The 17,289-nt window shown below is 51.2% G+C and overlaps 1 pseudogene; it reads right to left on the reverse strand.

Annotated features, from left to right (window-relative positions):
- Nucleotides 1–173: 173 nt before the first annotated feature.
- Nucleotides 174–9,131, reverse strand: LOC118235757 (annotated as a pseudogene).
- Between the last annotated feature and the right edge of the window lie 8,158 nt (nucleotides 9,132–17,289).

The following is a 17,289-nucleotide window of genomic DNA, read 5'->3' on the forward strand; positions in this document are numbered from 1 at the left end:
CACAGCAGGAAATTACTTTCAAACAACCTTTCACAGGAAAAAAAAACCTGTTTATGGGATAAAGTCCCATACCGTTTTATAATTACATATTTACCTATACAAAATAATGTAGCAATTAAGTTTTATCATTCAGTTTGGAGCATCTGAATGAAAGAGCAGCATGAAGTAATTGCTTTAGGAGATATTTGAATATTTCACTTTATTTTAACTTCTTTTTTTGCTATAACTACAGTTTACAAAGACAGCATTGCAGTTTTATTTCTGTGCTATATTTCTATCAGACAAGAGAAACGCGCACAAGATGTGAAGAGGAGGTGGGGGGGAGGGGGGCGTCTGGGTCATGTGCTCCCTGGCGCATGGAAACGGTTCCCCAGCAAACTCAAAATGGCGTCACTTCGTCAGGCTGCAGTCGCTGTCCTTATGAGGGGCTGTTGTAGCCCTGGCAACAAAGAGGCTCCGCCCCTGCAGTTTCTACTTCCCCTAAACTATGCCCATTTCTGCCCCCCACCCCCCACAGCACGACCCTCCCTCTGCTGTAGGAAGTGGGTGACAAATTTAAGAGGGGGAAAAAGGGCTTTCCCTCAGAGACGGTGGTGGAAGGGGCTCAGTCCTGGTGCCCCGCCCCTTGCTGCCCCGCCCATTTGTTGCCCCGCCCCTTGCTGCCCCGCCCGTGGGCTCACACGGCCGTGCTCCTGCCGAAAAGGGGGAAGGCGGTGGGGAGGGTGCAGGTGTGCTCCAGCCGCAGCTCCGAGTTCGTCCGGCCCCCCCCGGGGCAGGTGCACGTGGGCGAGGGCGGGGGCGTGGCTGGGGGCGGGGGGCAGGTTGTTTCGGTTCAGGTCCATGGCGGACAGCAGCCGCCCCAGCGAGTCCCAGTGCTCGTCCACGGGGAGGCGGATCAGCGAGGAGAAGGGGCGCTCGGGAAGCCCCGCCTCCGGCCCCGCCTCCAGCCCCGCCTCCGGCCCCGCCTTGCTTGTCTTTGTGTCCGCCTGTTTGCGGGACGTCCCGGACGCGGGCTTGGTGTACGTCCCAGTCCTGGGGTCAGCCAGGACCTCGCTGTACGGTGGGGGGGGGTCCTCCATCAGCACGGCCTCCTCGTAGCAGGGGGGCTGTCCAAAAGCATCCGTTTCTACAGGAAACACACCCCCCCCCCATTTACTTTAAGCAACATGGCGGCCGGCCAGTATACACCCCCCCCCCCCCCCCAGTTACTTTAGGCAACATGGCGGCCGGCCAGTATACAGAAAATAAAAGGCATTAAAAATGAAAAGCATAAAGCATCCATAATCTGTGAAGGTTGCATAATTATTCCCAGTATGATTAATGCCTGCGAAATGCAGTCTGAACCAGTAATTTAACAGGATAATGTGGCATAAAGCACCAGAGAGGGAGAGGGAGAGGGAGAGAGAGAGAGAGAGGGAGAGAGAGGGAGAGAAAGAAGAAGTGAGGCCCGGGGGAGGTGTACCAGGCGGGTTCAGGTACTGCTCCTGGGAAATATTTATGTCCTTTACATCAGTGAGTTTCTACCCACTCCTGTCACAGTCTGTCAGCGTCTGTTCCAGCCCGGTCCGTCAGATTGGGCACGTCTTATCGCCGGAGAGTGGGGCGCGATGTTCCCTCCCCACCCGTATGTGTCTCTGGACTAAACTACGAGCTCTGATCAGGCTCCACTATCTCACAGTGATAAAGCCTTAACCCTAACCATACTACGAGCTCTGATCACGCTCCACTATCTCACAGTGATAAAGCCCTGAATCGACCTCGTCCTGTAGTAGCCGTAGCCAAGCCCACTCTCCAGCCAAGTTTAAGGGGGCTGGTTGAGTCCCTGCCATGACCCCATAGTATAATGAGCAAGGTACTTAACCTGCTTTGCTTCAGTATATATCCAGCTGTATAAACGGATGCAGTGTAAATGCTGTGTAAAGGTTGTGTAAGTCGCTCTGGATAAGAGCGTCTGCTAAATGCAGTAATGTAGTGCAATGACACCCCCTGCCCTGTGAGCCTGTCCCTGTTACCCTCTCTGCTTCCTGTAACCTAACTGTCTCCTGTACTTTAATACAGCGAGGGATGTGAGCATTCACATAAAGAAAAACTTGATTGAAAGCTGGCAAGTTTTTTGACAAAAGGCAAAATCTTTAAACTGAGCTGAATTTAATTTCCCGAAGACTCCTGAACGACTGAGAAGGACACAAAAAGCTCCCAGAGTGGCTCGTTCAGTGTTCTCAGCACAAAAAAATCTGCTCAGCTGCAAACGGCAGAAAACCGCCAGGAAAGGCGGTGAGAAACACGAGCAACTTTATAACTTTATAACCTTAAAGTGGAAAACGGCGATAAAGAAGCATCTGTGTTATTTTCATGGGAGCCTCCTGAGCATCACACTGAGCATCACACTGAGCATCACACTGAGCATCACACTGAGCATCACACTGAGCATCACACTGAGCATCACACTGAGCACCACACTGAGCATCACACTGAGCATCACACTGAGCATCACACTGAGCATCACACTGAGCGAACATCCAGAGATAAACATGCGCGCGCACAAATACACTCACACACACACACACTAATACAGCACACACACACACACACACTGATACAGCGCACACACACACACACACACACACACATACAGCACATGCACACAAATACAGCACACACACAGATACAACACACACACACTAATACAGCACACCCACACACACAGATACAGCGCACACACACACACACATACAGCACATGCACACAAATACAGCACACACACAGATACAACACACACACACTAATACAGCACACATACACGCACACATACACACACACACACACACACACATACAGCACACACACACTAATACAGCGCACACACTCACATACACACACACATTTTTCTTTACACCCCAAACTTGAGAGTGCTGTCGTAGAGCCCATGGCTCATCAGAAACTTCTGTAAGAAGCTAAAATATCCTTCATCACACAGAAAACTGTTAAAAAATAAATAATAATAATAACATCAAAAATCTGCAGAAAGTGTACTATCCTACTATTCAGGTACTAGATAATGTCATAATCGTGTCTATTGTCTTTCAAAATGTTTGCTGTATTTTGTACTTTTATTATGTCTTTTATGGTGAAGCCAAAGTCCACTGTGTGGTCAAGAATGTTTTGTATTCATATTTGTACAATTTTCTTTAAAAAACACATGTGAGAGAGAGAGAGAGAGTGTGTGCGTGCGTGCGTGCGTGCGCGCGTGTGTGCGCGCGTGTGTGTGTGCGTGTGTGTGCGTGTGCGCGTGTATGCTTGTGCGCACGTGTGTTTGTGACTGTCATAAAAACAGTCCTAGTGGAGAGAGAACACACTTGTGGCTGACCCTTGCCTCGTACAGCGTACAGCCTGCGTGAGAAGCACACTTTAGCGCACTTGGCGGTCTGGCGGGTTTTTTCCATAACCAGATAAGAAGATCGGCTCATGTGACACAGTTGTGGGTGGGGGGGTGGGGGGCTGGATGTTCCCGCCTGCTGACGCTGTTCAAGGACATCCCTTGAGACAGCAGCACCAACTCCAAGGTGCTAATCCCGCTAACCAACACAGCGCTAACCGTGCTAAACAACATAGCGCTAATCCCGCTAACCAACACAGTGTTAAACCCGCTAACCAACACAGCGCTAATCCCGCTAACCAACACAGCGCTAACCGTGCTAAACAACACAGTGTTAATCCCGCTAACCAACACAGCGCTAAACGTGCTAAACAACATAGCGCTAATCCCGCTAACCAACACAGCGCTAAACGCGCTAAACAACACAGCGCTAATCCCGCTAACCAACACAGCGCTAACCGTGCTAAACAACATAGCGCTAATCCCGCTAACCAACACAGTGTTAAACCCGCTAACCAACACAGCGCTAATCCCGCTAACCAACACAGCGCTAACCATGCTAAACAACACAGCGCTAATCTCGCTAACCAACACAGCGCTAACCATGCTAAACAACACAGCGCTAATCCCGCTAACCAACACAGCGCTAACCATGCTAAACAACACAGTGTTAATCCCGCTAACCAACACAGCGCTAACCGTGCTAAACAACACAGCGCTAACCATGCTAAACAACAGCGCTAATCTCGCTAACCAGCACGGCGCTAACCGTGCTAAACAACACAGCGCTAATCCCGCTAACCAACACAGCCGTGGGGATTATACATCACTGTGGAGCATGAGTATGCATAAATATAAACGTGCACATGCATGTAGTATCAGCATATATGAATGTATGGCTTTTCCTTGAGAGCTAGACTCTTCCTCTCCTCCCACTCTTCCTGTGTGTGTAGGAGCAGCCGCATGCCAAGCCCCAGACTCCCCCTGACAGCCATGCCCCCCCCCCCCCCCCCCCCCCGCTGCCGCCAGGCGTTCCGGCACCATCCGCCCACGCTTCTGTGTGTCATTATTTCTCACATACGCAGTGAGACACGGAGAAACAAACGGCTGGGGCGCTATCCCACAATCCCCACCGCGCCTCAAACTCCCATCAGCACACTCAAAATGGGCCCCACTTTCAACGCCACGGTCAGAGAGGGGAGGAGAGGTGAAAGAAGGACAACAGAAATTAAATTCAGCAGGAGAGAGAGAGGGAGGAGGAGAGGCGAAGACAGACAGAGACAGAGTGAAAGAGGGAGATACAGGGGGAGACAGACAGAGAGAGAGAACGACAGAGAGACAGACAGATGGAGAGAAGGAGAGGGAGATAGATTCAGACAGAGATGGAGAGATGGAGAGGGAGATAGATTCAGACAGATGGAGAGAAGGAGAGGGAGACAGATTCAGATAGAAATGGAGAGAAGGAAAGGGAGATAGATTCAGACAGAGATGGAGAGATGGAGAGGCAGATAGATTCAGACAGAAATGGAGTGATGGAGAGAAGGAGAGGGAGATAGATTCAGACAGAGATGGAGAGATGGAGAGGGAGATAGATTCAGACAGAGATGGAGAGATGGAGAGGGAGATAGATTCAGACAGAGATGGAGAGATGGAGAGGCAGATAGATTCAGACAGAAATGGAGTGATGGAGAGAAGGAGAGGGAGATAGATTCAGACAGAGATGGAGAGATGGAGAGGGAGATAGATTCAGACAGAGATGGAGAGATGGAGAGGGAGATAGATTCAGACAGAGATGGAGAGATGGAGAGGGAGATAGATTCAGACAGAGATGGAGAGATGGAGAGGCAGATAGATTCAGACAGAAATGGAGTGATGGAGAGAAGGAGAGGGAGATAGATTCAGACAGAGATGGAGAGATGGAGAGGGAGATAGATTCAGACAGAGATGGAGAGATGGAGAGGGAGATAGATTCAGACAGAGATGGAGAGATGGAGAGGGAGATAGATTCAGACAGAGATGGAGAGATGGAGAGGCAGATAGATTCAGACAGAAATGGAGTGATGGAGAGAAGGAGAGGGGGAGATTCAGACAGCGATGGAGAGAAGGAGAGGGGGAGATTCAGACAGAGATGGAGAGAAGGAGACGGAGACAGATTCAGACAGAGATGGAGAGAAGGAGAGGCAGATAGAGAGAGAGGACGGTACCTTGAGTGCTGGTCCAGGTGCTGGGGGGCAGGTGTGGGGGCAGGGTGTGTGGGGGGCAGAAGTGGGGGGGCGGCTCTCTGGGGGGGTAGTCTCTTGGGGGGTACTCTCCGGTGGTATACTCTCTGGGGCGGTAGTCTCTTGGGGGGTACTCTCCAAGGGGGTAGTCCCTGTGGGGGTAGTCTCTGGGGGGGTAGTCTCCGGCGGGGTAGTCCCTGTGGGGATAGTCTCTGGGGGGGTAGTCTCCGGCGGGGTAGTCCCTGGCGGGGTACCCGCGGCACTCCAGGGGCTCGGTCTCCAGCGTGCGCAGGCAGTGCTCCCGAACCCGGGCCTGGCGCCTGCGTTTGAGGCGCCGCTGCAGGGAGCTGCAGAAGCAGCAGAGCATGACGACCAGGGCCCACACCAGCCAGAAACCCGCGAAGCACGCCAGGAAGGTGTAGGTGCCCTGCGACATCACCATGCTGCCCCGCCCGGGCGTGGCCGGGCAGAGCCGTCCTCCGCGCTCCGCGCTCCCGAAACCAGCAGGCCTCCCGCGCGTCCCGCCAACACCATCCGCGCGCCCTCGCCGACCTCCGACCTCTGACCTCCGCTACTCCCGCGCTTCCTGCCCGCGGGTCTCCCTGCATGAAGAGGGGGGAGGAAAAGAAGATGAGGCTGTGGAATCGACCTGCTTTCCTCCCGCGCGCCTCTGCCGAACCCGCGCCCCTCCCGCGGAGGTCCGGTTACGGAGAGCGCCGTGGCGGTCACGCGAGGATCCGCACGTACCCCAAAACCCGGTTCGCCCGGGAGGCCCCGCCAGTGCCGCTAACAGCTGGGGCCACAAGGCCGCGAGAGAGCCTGCGTGTCTGCGGGGGGCCACAAGGCCTCAGATCTCCCGAGGAAACCGGGCCCCACGCTGGGGGGTGGAGGGGGTGGAGGGGGGGCGCTGGGGGGTGGGGGGTGGGGGGGGGGGGGGGGGTGGAGGGGGGGCGCTGGAACTCCCATCGCTCATCAACACGATATTTATCAAAACATTGGCCCGCGATACTCAAACATGGCAAGCGCTCTCCCATAATTCATCTCAGCTGTTCGGCCACAATAATTACCCCGGGAGGGGGGTAAAGTATCCGTTTCACACATCTGAGAGAGGAAAGCCTAGTACTGCATGTTCCGCAGGGGGAAAAAATCCTGACTATTATATGGTGTAAAGACCAGAGTACTCCAGAGAAAATAAACGACTGTACCGTGCACAAAAACCTCACTATCTATGCTGACTGATCCGCTCCAGTTTGTGCTCAAATACGTCTGTGGCTTGCTGTTATACCTGTAGCCTATATGCTGGCTGGAATATTGACTGCTCTGTTTTTGCAGTGATAATACTGAGATCTTTCCAACTACAACTTTTTGTTTGTCCTCTTCTCACCTTATCCCACAAGTTACTGTTTTATCACTCCATCGCAGACCAGATGCACAGATTGTGAGCTGAAGTTCAGTGACTCCAGTAGCTGAATAATCACATTTCAGCGGGCTGTGATTCAGACCGGTCTGTATTCCCACGGCAGTAATGGTGACTGCCACAGCCTCTTAGTGACCAGATGCTAATCTCAGTGACCTTTCAAAATAACGCGCTGCCGATAGAGGGCCGATTTTTATCAGCGCGGTTTTTTTTTTTTTAACAGGTTGTGGATCTGCCGCTCTGCTCGTTTTACCTGGATCCAAGCCCCCCCCGTTTTACCTGGATCCCTGCGATGATTCAGCGCTCTGAAGTGGAGGCGGGTGGGGGGGGTAGGGTCGCTTTATCGCTGAAAGGACGTTGGGGAACTTTCGCACGAGGGCACTTCTGAAAACCTCTGATCCTGTCGCCACTCAAACGCGCCGCTGATATTGCTGCTCTCCCGCGGCATGCTGGGAAACGCTGCACTTTGAAACCGCGCGTAATGAAGTCGACCCGCTCCATGTCAGTCCCTGAGCCCAGCCCCTGCTCTTACGCGACTGGAGCATGTTGATAAGAGCGTTCATCACGTCCTACTTGAAGCTCTACTTTATCTGATAAAGCGCTCTATGAAAACCCCTCACTGTAATGCTCTGGGGTCTACAGCATCAGGTTTTATTATTTATTTTTCGTGATGAATATTAACAGGGAAATTAGAAAAAATGTACTGAACACTGACTGGCACTTAGTCTTCTCGTTCAACATGTCAGAGCGTTTGGATTTAAGGTCACAAACAGAATCAACATGATGGCAATCGCCAGAATCAGACTCATGACTATGTGATGCTTGTGTATGTGTATATCTCAGTCATTAAGTGGAAAAGTCCATTTTTAAAATTATTTTTCTTAAATTGACTGGAATTCACAAAGAGCTGGAATTGTGACTCTGGAATTGTACGATATCAGCATTTAAAGTAGTGGAAAAATTCCCACCTGTGAGCCTGTCCTTCGAATTCAGCCTGGCGCCCAGTAACATCCACACCCCAGATTTCTCCCATAAAGCACCAGCACCAATAATACCGTTATTAATTGTGTGCTACTCTGAATGGACACGTCTGCGTACCCAGTCATAATATATTTATTTTTAAAAATGAACACCTGAGATTAACGGTGTCATAATCGGTTTATGAATCGGTCTACTCTCGTTTCAGCGGGTGAGGGTAGGCTGCGTTTCCCGCAGGAAACCGGGTTAATTACCGGGCGATGGAGATTCGTTTTGCTGTCAGTCGTTTTCCCTGTGGCTCGGATAAGTACCTACGTTCCATTTACCGTCTGCAATCAGTTTGCAAAAAGGCAACGTCGACACGCGCCGCACGTATCGACAGCAGCTTGCTTTCAAATGGAAACAAAATGTTCAGCAAGTTCGGGCACAGTCACGACAGAATCCACGACAAGCGCCTCCGCTTACCGAAAGCATTCATTTAATAACCGCTGTCTGATAAATCAATATTAATTACTCAGAGATGAACCGAAGAAGCATATTCATAGCTACCTTTTCATGCCACGCGTGTCCCGACGGGATTTGTCAGAGAACGCATGTAGATCCTTTGATTATGTTGTGAAGACGCTGCCATCCATATTCATTGCCATAGGCGTCTGTTTACACGGTTAGGTCGAGGGTCTGTCAAACCCTTCCATCTGCCGTCTCGATCCGTTTGTCAGTATAAGCTGTATACTTTGGACACATTTTCAAGGGAATCGCCGTCGCGTCTCATCGTTTTCTTTCCAGTGACGCGTATCCATCACTCCGAACTGTCGAGCAGCACGACCGTCCGTTCGCGTTCCCGTTCCTGTTGTGCGTAAACTTCAAATCGTACGCGTCTGTAGAGAAGAGAGCCGCGATCACGAGCGGGTGGCGTTGTCGTGCGTGTAGCTGGACAGGAGTTCCAAGCTCTGTGAACTGACTCCTCCTTTTTAACCGTTTGTACAACTGTGCCGCGTGTCAGTCACTCGTGAAGGTGCACGATTCGATCGCGTGATGATCATTTCACTGGATATTATCTAGACGGTGAATTTTGTCTTTAGAAATATTGGACAGAAATAAGAGCATATTTGTCGGAATTTTAATATCACAACAGGGATTCCTCCACTAGCCGTTTGTGTTTGCGCTGTCATTAAGACCAAGAGTTTATGAGAGAGAGAAGAGGGTGAAATTGTTAGATTATTACGATTCAATAAGATGCCATGTTTCATAATGCAGGAATATCTGACTAACAGTATAAGCGTCTGCATGTCTGTAAACCCATCCAACGACCCATCTGCCTCTGTTTTCTGTCTTCAGGACCCACTGTCTGATTCACTGCTAATCTTGTTTTGCACAGTCCAGCGCTGTCTTGAGTGCTGCTTCATAAATGTGTTCCTTAAAACATGAGGCTTGCGTGTGGCAGCATGTGTTCTCTTGCCTGGAGGGGGGACGGATGGGTGGGTGGACGGTTGTCTGTCTACGAAGAAGCCGAATGACTGAAGAACTTGTCGGTGTTTTCATATGGACCAGAGATACGGAGACAGGACGCCCTCCAAGTGAACAATGCAGAACTTCTGAACTCACTTTGGATTGTTTTGTTCAGTTTCCCAGGTTGCCACAGTGAAACGATCATTGCAGGTTAATTTCTGTCAAGCCACCCACAAAAGCAGGTTAATTTTAATGGCACATAAGCTAACCGGGGCGAAATGCAATACCATTTTGTCGCCCACAACTTGGCCTAGATGGCTGGTCTGAAATTCAGTTGTTTCACAATACAACAGATACTGATACATGACTAATACGGTTTAAAGATCACTGTTGCTACATCCTGTGCAATTTTCTGACCATTATGCATTCACTGTGAGAAGCCACTTGTTAGCTGCTCTTATCTGGAGGATGATTCACAAATGAGTTATAGACCAGTGTTAATGACGTGCGATAAAAAGAAAGCAATCTGATGAATTATTCAAGTTTTTTTTTTTTTTTTTTTGAAAATACAAGAGCTGTGCTCCATGGTGTTTTTGGGCGGTTTTAGTTAGAGACAATTTAAAAGTTTGTAACTGAATTCTTGTTTTCCCGTCGGTGTGCTCTACGGTTGAAGGAACTGAAGTAATTTGCGCCCGGACTTGTTCTAATATTTGCCGGCTTATCGGTCTCCGATCGTCTCGGAAGCCTTAAAGATGAACAATGGCCGTTTTGTGCCTCTCCCGTTTCTCTATCATAAAGATGCGTTTGTTTCCGACTGTGATTTCACTCGAACCCCCAGGCTTTTAACAGCTCAAACTCCTATATCCTTCGGTGGGATATAAGTGCTTATCCGTATTTCCATATCCATTATAAGGCCGGCTTTGGAATCTGGCTTCCCAGAAAGAATGGTGTGATTCATTGGTCAGTGAATGCGTCAGGATGTCAGATGGCTGTTTCTCATTCAAACGGCTCATGGCTGTCCTTTAACAGACGGCGGCGGCCGCTGGATTTGTAAGGCTTTGTCTTTACGTGCGCATGTCCGTGCAGCGCACGAGTCGGTCGTTGTGCAGTTGTGGCCTTACCTGCTCAGGGCGGTATGGATAACGCAGTGTGCCGCAGGCCTGTGATGCATTTCCGTTTACCAGGAAGGAACAAAGCCAAAGCATGCGGATTCATCAGAATGCGCTCCCGGCTCTGAAACGCGGTGCTCACAGGTTTCTGATGCGGAGCATTTATACACACCACACGGTGGCCATGTCAGGAAAAGGTCATCGCTGGTAAACGCTGCATGGAGCAGAAAGTGCAGGTTGTCACCACAGGGTTCGCTGTGTATGAGGGAAAAGTAAATGAGCAAATAAATACATATATTTCAACACTTAATAGGCCCTGGTCAATAATAATAATAATAATAATAATAATAAAAATAAAAATAATAATAATCATTATTATTATTATGACAACATGATCAGGTGAGGTGGCTCATTCCTTTTTTTCCCTCCATTTTGGCTTTCCTCTGTCCTCCTTTTCCGTTAGATTGATATTTATTTTACAGACATTTGAGATTAAAGAGAAAAAAAAAATGAACGTGTGCCGATGTCCACAGACAGCCAGATACTCGGCCAGTGAAAAACGAGGCGACATTCCTGGGAATCCTCGGACCGCGGAGATTCCGCTCGGCTTTCCGCCTCGGCCCAGGGAATTCCGGTTTTGGCCTCGACCCTGGGAATGCTGTTCGGTTATTAAGGCAGTTTTATGTCGAGAGCTGATCTGCATAGACAGGATTCCGGCGGCCCCATCTTGCCTCGTGGGGCTCTGGTAGGTCTGGCTCTGTAGCGAGCGCTCGCTCGAGAGAGAGAACTGATGGAGCAGCTCTAGCTATTGCCATGACAACAGTTATGACAAGAATTCCATTCCTTGTGCGTTCCCACTGTAAAGCAGAAAGGCTAAAAATGAACTTTGTCACTCGTCACAGCAGTGAATCGCTCCCAGGTGCCCTTGTTGCCCGCATTATCTGTCAAATAAAAACCACGGAAAGCATGTGGATGCGTGTAAATAGTGTTCTTCATGAAATAATGGTCCCAGTACTGTAGAATGCATGTGCAGGGTGACCTTACAGCGATGTTCACTGAACACAGTGCCACACATACAGGGCCTAAGAGTTTGTGAGGATTTGAGTCCTGGGTCACTGTAGACTCACTCTTTCCCTGTGGGAATGGTGGCTGAAGACTTGGGATCCTAAAGCACTCATGGGGTTGCAAGAGTGCATCCTGTGGCCCGAATTAGGGTTTGGGCTAGGGTAAGGGTTTAGGATTTGGTTCAGGGTTTGTGCTAGGGTAAGGGTTTAGGATTTGGTTCAGGGTTTGGGCTAGGGTAAGGGTTTAGGATTTGGTTCAGGGTTTGGGCTAGGGTAAGGGTTTAGGATTTGGTTCAGGGTTTGGGCTAGGGTAAGGGTTTAGGATTTGGTTCAGGGTTTGGGCTAGGGTAAGGGTTTAGGGTTTGGTTCAGGGTTTGTGCTAGGGTAAGGGTTTAGGGTTTGGTTCCGGGTTTGTGCTAGGGTAAGGGTTTAGGATTTGGTTCAGGGTTTGGGCTAGGGTAAGGGTTTAGGGTTTGGTTCAGGGTTTGGGCTAGGGTAAGGGTTTAGGATTTGGTTCAGGGTTTGTGCTTGGGTAAGGGTTTAGGGTTTGGTTCAGGGTTTGGGCTAGGGTAAGGGTTTAGGGTTTGGTTCAGGGTTTGTGCTAGGGTAAGGGTTTAGGATTTGGTTCAGGGTTTGGGCTAGGGTAAGGGTTTAGGATTTGGTTCAGGGTTTGGGCTAGGGTAAGGGTTTAGGATTTGGTTCAGGGTTTGTGCTAGGGTAAGGGTTTAGGATTTGGTTCAGGGTTTGTGCTAGGGTAAGGGTTTAGGGTTTGGGTTATGGTAAGGGTTTAGGGTTCAGTTTAGGGTTTGGGCTAGGGTTCAGGGGCAGGCTTTACTGAACCACTTGTGGGGTGTGAGTGTGAACCCTAAGGCCTGGATCCAATCCAAATTGGGCGAGAAATGATCGTGCCAATGGGCCCCTTTAACCCTAACCTCTGCTAACCCCCCTTAACCCCCCTAACCCCATTAACCCCCCCTAACTCTTTAACGACTAGCCCCTCCTAAACCCACTAACCCACCCAACTACCCCCAAACCCCCTGCCAACCCCCCCTTTTTTGGGGGACCTTCTAGTTATGTTAGGTTCCAGCTCTTTAAGGAACGTTACATATAAAACTTTAGAAGTTTAGAAACTGTAATCTTCCGCTTGCCACCTGTCAGGTATTCCTGTTGCCTAGACCACAGCAGACGGGCCTTCAGCCTCCATGCTAGCAGAGCAGCGCTGGCCTGGAACAGAAGGGTTCTCTGCGTCTGGCTCTGGCTCTGGCTTTCTCTCCCTCTCCCTCTCTCCCTCTCTCCCTCTCTCCCTCTCTCTCCCTCTCTCTGGCTCGCTGTTGTTGTTATAACGGCGTGTTTCTGCGTTCTGACCTCTCTCTGACCCTCACAGTTCGCTCGCTGCTCGCTGAGAAGAAATACGCTGCAAGAGGTGGTCAGAGGCCCACAGGAAAATTAGGCCAGTTCTGGAGAAATCCTAAAATGGCGGCTGCGTCACAAGACTAAAGTTCACGGTAACTTCGTTACATTACAGGCCTTTAGCAGCCGCTCTTATCCTGAGCGACTTACACAGCTTTTTACACAGCATTTGCATTTTTACACAGCTGGATATATACTGAAGCAATGCAGGCCAAGTACCTTGCTCAACGGCATTGTCCAATCGAACCTGTGGCCTTTAGGTTACAAGACCAGTTCCTTACCCATTATACTACTGAGAGGCAGTGTTAGTGTTTGAGTGTACGGGTGTGTGAAGGAAGAGTAGCTTTGTATTTAGTCCTACTCTGGTTGATAAATGTAATTTTCTCACATATTCCTACCCCCCCCACCCCCCCATGCCTTGGGGCCTGTGTTTAGTGGCCAGTAGTGCTGCAGGCTGCATTCACCAGTCCCTTTTCTGATTCTGACTATCCAGAACCTGGATTCCTGAAGTGTTCTTTGTTTTGAGCCAAACACAGATACCTCCATTGTGGGCTGACCTCTGCTTTTAGGGAGAACAGCAGAGGTCAGCAGAACGCTCTGAAGCCCCGCCACTGTGGAGCCTGAAAGAAGCGCGCCCCCCCCCCCCCCCCATCCCCTCCCGTACCCTCCCCCCCGCCCAGGCGCCAGCTGCGGGAGAGAAAGACTTTTACGGGCCGAATGCGAACAACTTTCTGACAACCGGGTGTTCCGCAGAACGCAATTAGCTCGGTGGTGTAGAGTGCGTCTCTCCGGACGCACTCGTTTGGGCCTGCGCTGGCTGGGGGTGTTGCTAGGGAACGCTGGTGAATGGCTGGCTCTGTTTGAGCGGCTCGGAGCGCGCAACCTTGGGCCATTATCTCAGCAGTGTCTTTATTACGCTTCCCGTGGCGCTGTGGAGAAGCCCTGGGAACAGGCTGTACCGCACGGGCGCCCTCCGCGGCTGCCCACGCTCCACGCTCCGGGCCGGGGGTGTGCAGGCCCACCCCAAAACGACCCGTGTGGCCCAGCGCTCCGGGCCGGGAGTGTGCAGGCGCACCCCAAAACGACCCGTGTGGCCCAGCGCTCCAGGCCGGGGGTGTGCAAGCGCACCCCAAAACGACCCGTGTAGCCCAGTGCTAAGACACCCCATTCAACTCCTCAAAGGTCATGATCGAATTCCGGGAATAGCCAATCAGTAGAATCGAGTGTCCTGGTGCTGGACCTGAAGCCTGCACCCACGTCGGCCCTTTTTGGAAAAGATTGGACAGCCCTGCTGTAAGCCCATGCTCCAGCCTCTTCAGAATTAATTCCAGTAACCAGCAGTGACAGTTGAAAGGAGATTTGACGGTACGGGATGACAGTATGGGATGGTGGTATGGGATGGTGGTATGGGATATGGGATGGCAGTATGAAATGGGGTCATGGGAGTGCGGTACAGGATGGCGGTATGGGAGGGCAGTATGGGATGGCGGTATGGGAGGGCAGTATGAGATGGCGGTATGGGAGGGTGGTATGGGATGGCGGTATGGGATGGAGGTATTGGATGGCAGTATGGGATGGCGGTATAGGAGGGCAGTATGAGATGGCGATATGGGAGGGTGATATGGCAGTATGTGAGGGCGGTATGGGATGGTGGTATGGGAGGGCAGTATGGCCGTATGGGAGGGCAGTATGGGATGGAGGTATGGGAGGGCAGTATGGCCGTATGGGAGGGCAGTATGGGATGGAGGTATGGGAGGGCAGTATGGCCGTATGGGAGGGCAGTATGGGATGGAGGTATGGGAGGGCAGTATGGGATGGAGGTATGGGATGGAGGTATTGGATGGCAGTATAGGATGGCGGTATGGGATGCAGGTATTGGATGGCAGTATGGGTGTGGATGGTTAGCCTATGAGCAGCCTCCTCTCACGTCATGTTCCGGTGATTCACGCTCACGTGAACCTGGCATCCCGAGCTGGGGTGTGACTCAGGGGTGTGTGACCGGATGAGCGGGGGAGCGGGGGGGCGGGGGAGCGGGGGGGCGGGGGGGCGGGGGTGCCCGAATCGCCACGCCGGGAATGTCTGGCGGGCCTCCAAGCGCTTTTGTTCTCGCACAAGAGACGGGAGGCACTCGCGCTGTGGCCGTCTGCCCCGACCCCCCCGGGCCCCCCCGGGCCCCCCCGGACCCCCCCGGGACCCCCTGACCCCCCCGCTGTTATGCAAATGAGCCTGCGACACACTCCCGATGGCGGAGTTCCTGGGAATACAGGCGCTCCCTTTGGGCACCGGTGGGAAAATACTGGACACTTTCCCCCGGAAAATTCCTAAATAATTAAGAATGGAGCACTGTGCGAATTTACAGCCTCTTAATGAGAAGGGAGGCAGGGAAAGCCATCCTGTGTGTGAGCACGTGTGACGGTTTAGTTCTGTATGTGCTGCATTTCGCTTCCTGACGTCCCAAACCGCACAAACTGGGGTCACTGCAGGTCGTGTGACCTCTCCGGTGTCACTCCGAAAGGTCGCTGAGCTCGGCCGTTTCTGATGCCGCTAACGGGCTAACGGGCTAATGGACGCTAGCTGTCCTGCATTAGCATGCTGTTGGGGTGCTGTCGTGTTTCGGTGTCTCACGCTTCTGTGCACCCCCCCCCCCTCCCCTGCAGCCCCCCCTCATACCCTGCTTCTGAAGTCACAGAGAGAGTGGGGGGGGGTGGGGTGGGGGGGGATAATCCGATGCCGGTGGACAGGCCGTTCTGCTGGGGCTGATAGGAGAGACCTTGGCTAGGACTGGGCGATGTCCTGCCATGATGATTATCGGATGCAGTAACGGTCATCGCCACCGTGTGGTGTATTACTATTACTATTTAACTTTTCCTCTTTTTCTCTTTAATTATACCTGATGTGGTCGTAAACCACCATGCTTCAGAGGCCATGTGAAATGCTTTCGGAAAAAAACGTCACCACTGTTATCTACTGGGTGACCTTAAGACAGCCAATCAGCAGCGAGACCTTGCAGCTTCCATGTGATGGTTAAAAAAAAAAACGCATCACATGGAAGCTGTACGACCTTGCTGCTGATTGGCTGTCTTATCAACACCCAATATATAAGTTGTTAAGTTTTTTTTCCCGGAAGCATTTCACATGGCCTCTTGAAGCTTGGTTGTTTACTATCGAATCAAGTCTAATTAAAGAGAGGAAGAGGAACAGAAAGCTAACACACCATATGCTGGTGAAGACCGTTATCGCTTTTGATAATTATAGTCGTGGTATGTCACCCAGCCCTAACCTTGGCTGCTCGTCGAGCAGCAAATTTGCAAACTGTCACAGACTTAAGATGGGAACAGACAAGCACCTGCGTGTTAAAACTTGTGGATTATTAATTTTTTTTGGGAGGTGAAATGAAGCCTTGTGTTCGCACTCAGTCATCAGGAGAGCGCTGGTGTGTTAGTCGTGTGGCAGACGTGGGTGCCACAGTGTGCTCTTAAATACACAGCACTGATGACAGAGCTCAGCTAGAAGCAGGAGTGAGAGGCCTTTCCCCAGAGCAGCAATGGACAGCGGAAAAACACCATCACAATTCCGCTAACAAAAGCGTGGCACAAACTCAGTTTACGATTAACAGGCATTTGGATACTACTGAACATTACAGCAGAATCGAGACGGCTTTTGACAGGAGCTACTGGCCACATTAACCCTTTGAAGAGCATGTTTTTATTTTCCCCAAGTCTGTGTTCTAGAACTCCACTGCTTTCAATTACAAGCAGTGATTGTGAAATCAGCATTAGAATGTTCAGTTCAGTTCAGTTCAGAGAGAGAGAGAGGGGAGAGGGAGGGAGAGAGGAGAGAAAAGAGAAAATGGAGAGAGAGAGGGAGGGAGGGAAGAGGGCCCAGATCACCTACACACCACCAGGCAATGTCCACAGAACAGTGAATTCAGCGTCCTTGGTAAAAGCGTGTCGGGGAACATTGGTTGCCAAGGCAGCCTGGGCTCTGTGCGATCCCTCAGAAGCCCCATGATGCATCTGTGCGATCCCTCCAAAGCACACGGCGGCGTTTCGAGCCCCATGATGCATCTGTGCTCCCCAATTGCAGGATCGGTGTCCCCACCACTGGCCTGAGGAGGGAGGTTCTGCCGCGGGTACTCCCGCTCTCTTCTCAGTGTAAAAAATCCATCTGCAGCATTAGGTACTTCTTTTACATCCCTTTTAGATGTGTTGCCTGGCAACTGGTTTGAGGAGCAGTGTGTGCTGGGTCGACGGGGGCGAGCGGCGCC

Source organism: Anguilla anguilla, chromosome 9 (genome assembly GCF_013347855.1).
Source record: "Anguilla anguilla isolate fAngAng1 chromosome 9, fAngAng1.pri, whole genome shotgun sequence".
Lineage (NCBI taxonomy): Eukaryota > Metazoa > Chordata > Actinopteri > Anguilliformes > Anguillidae > Anguilla > Anguilla anguilla.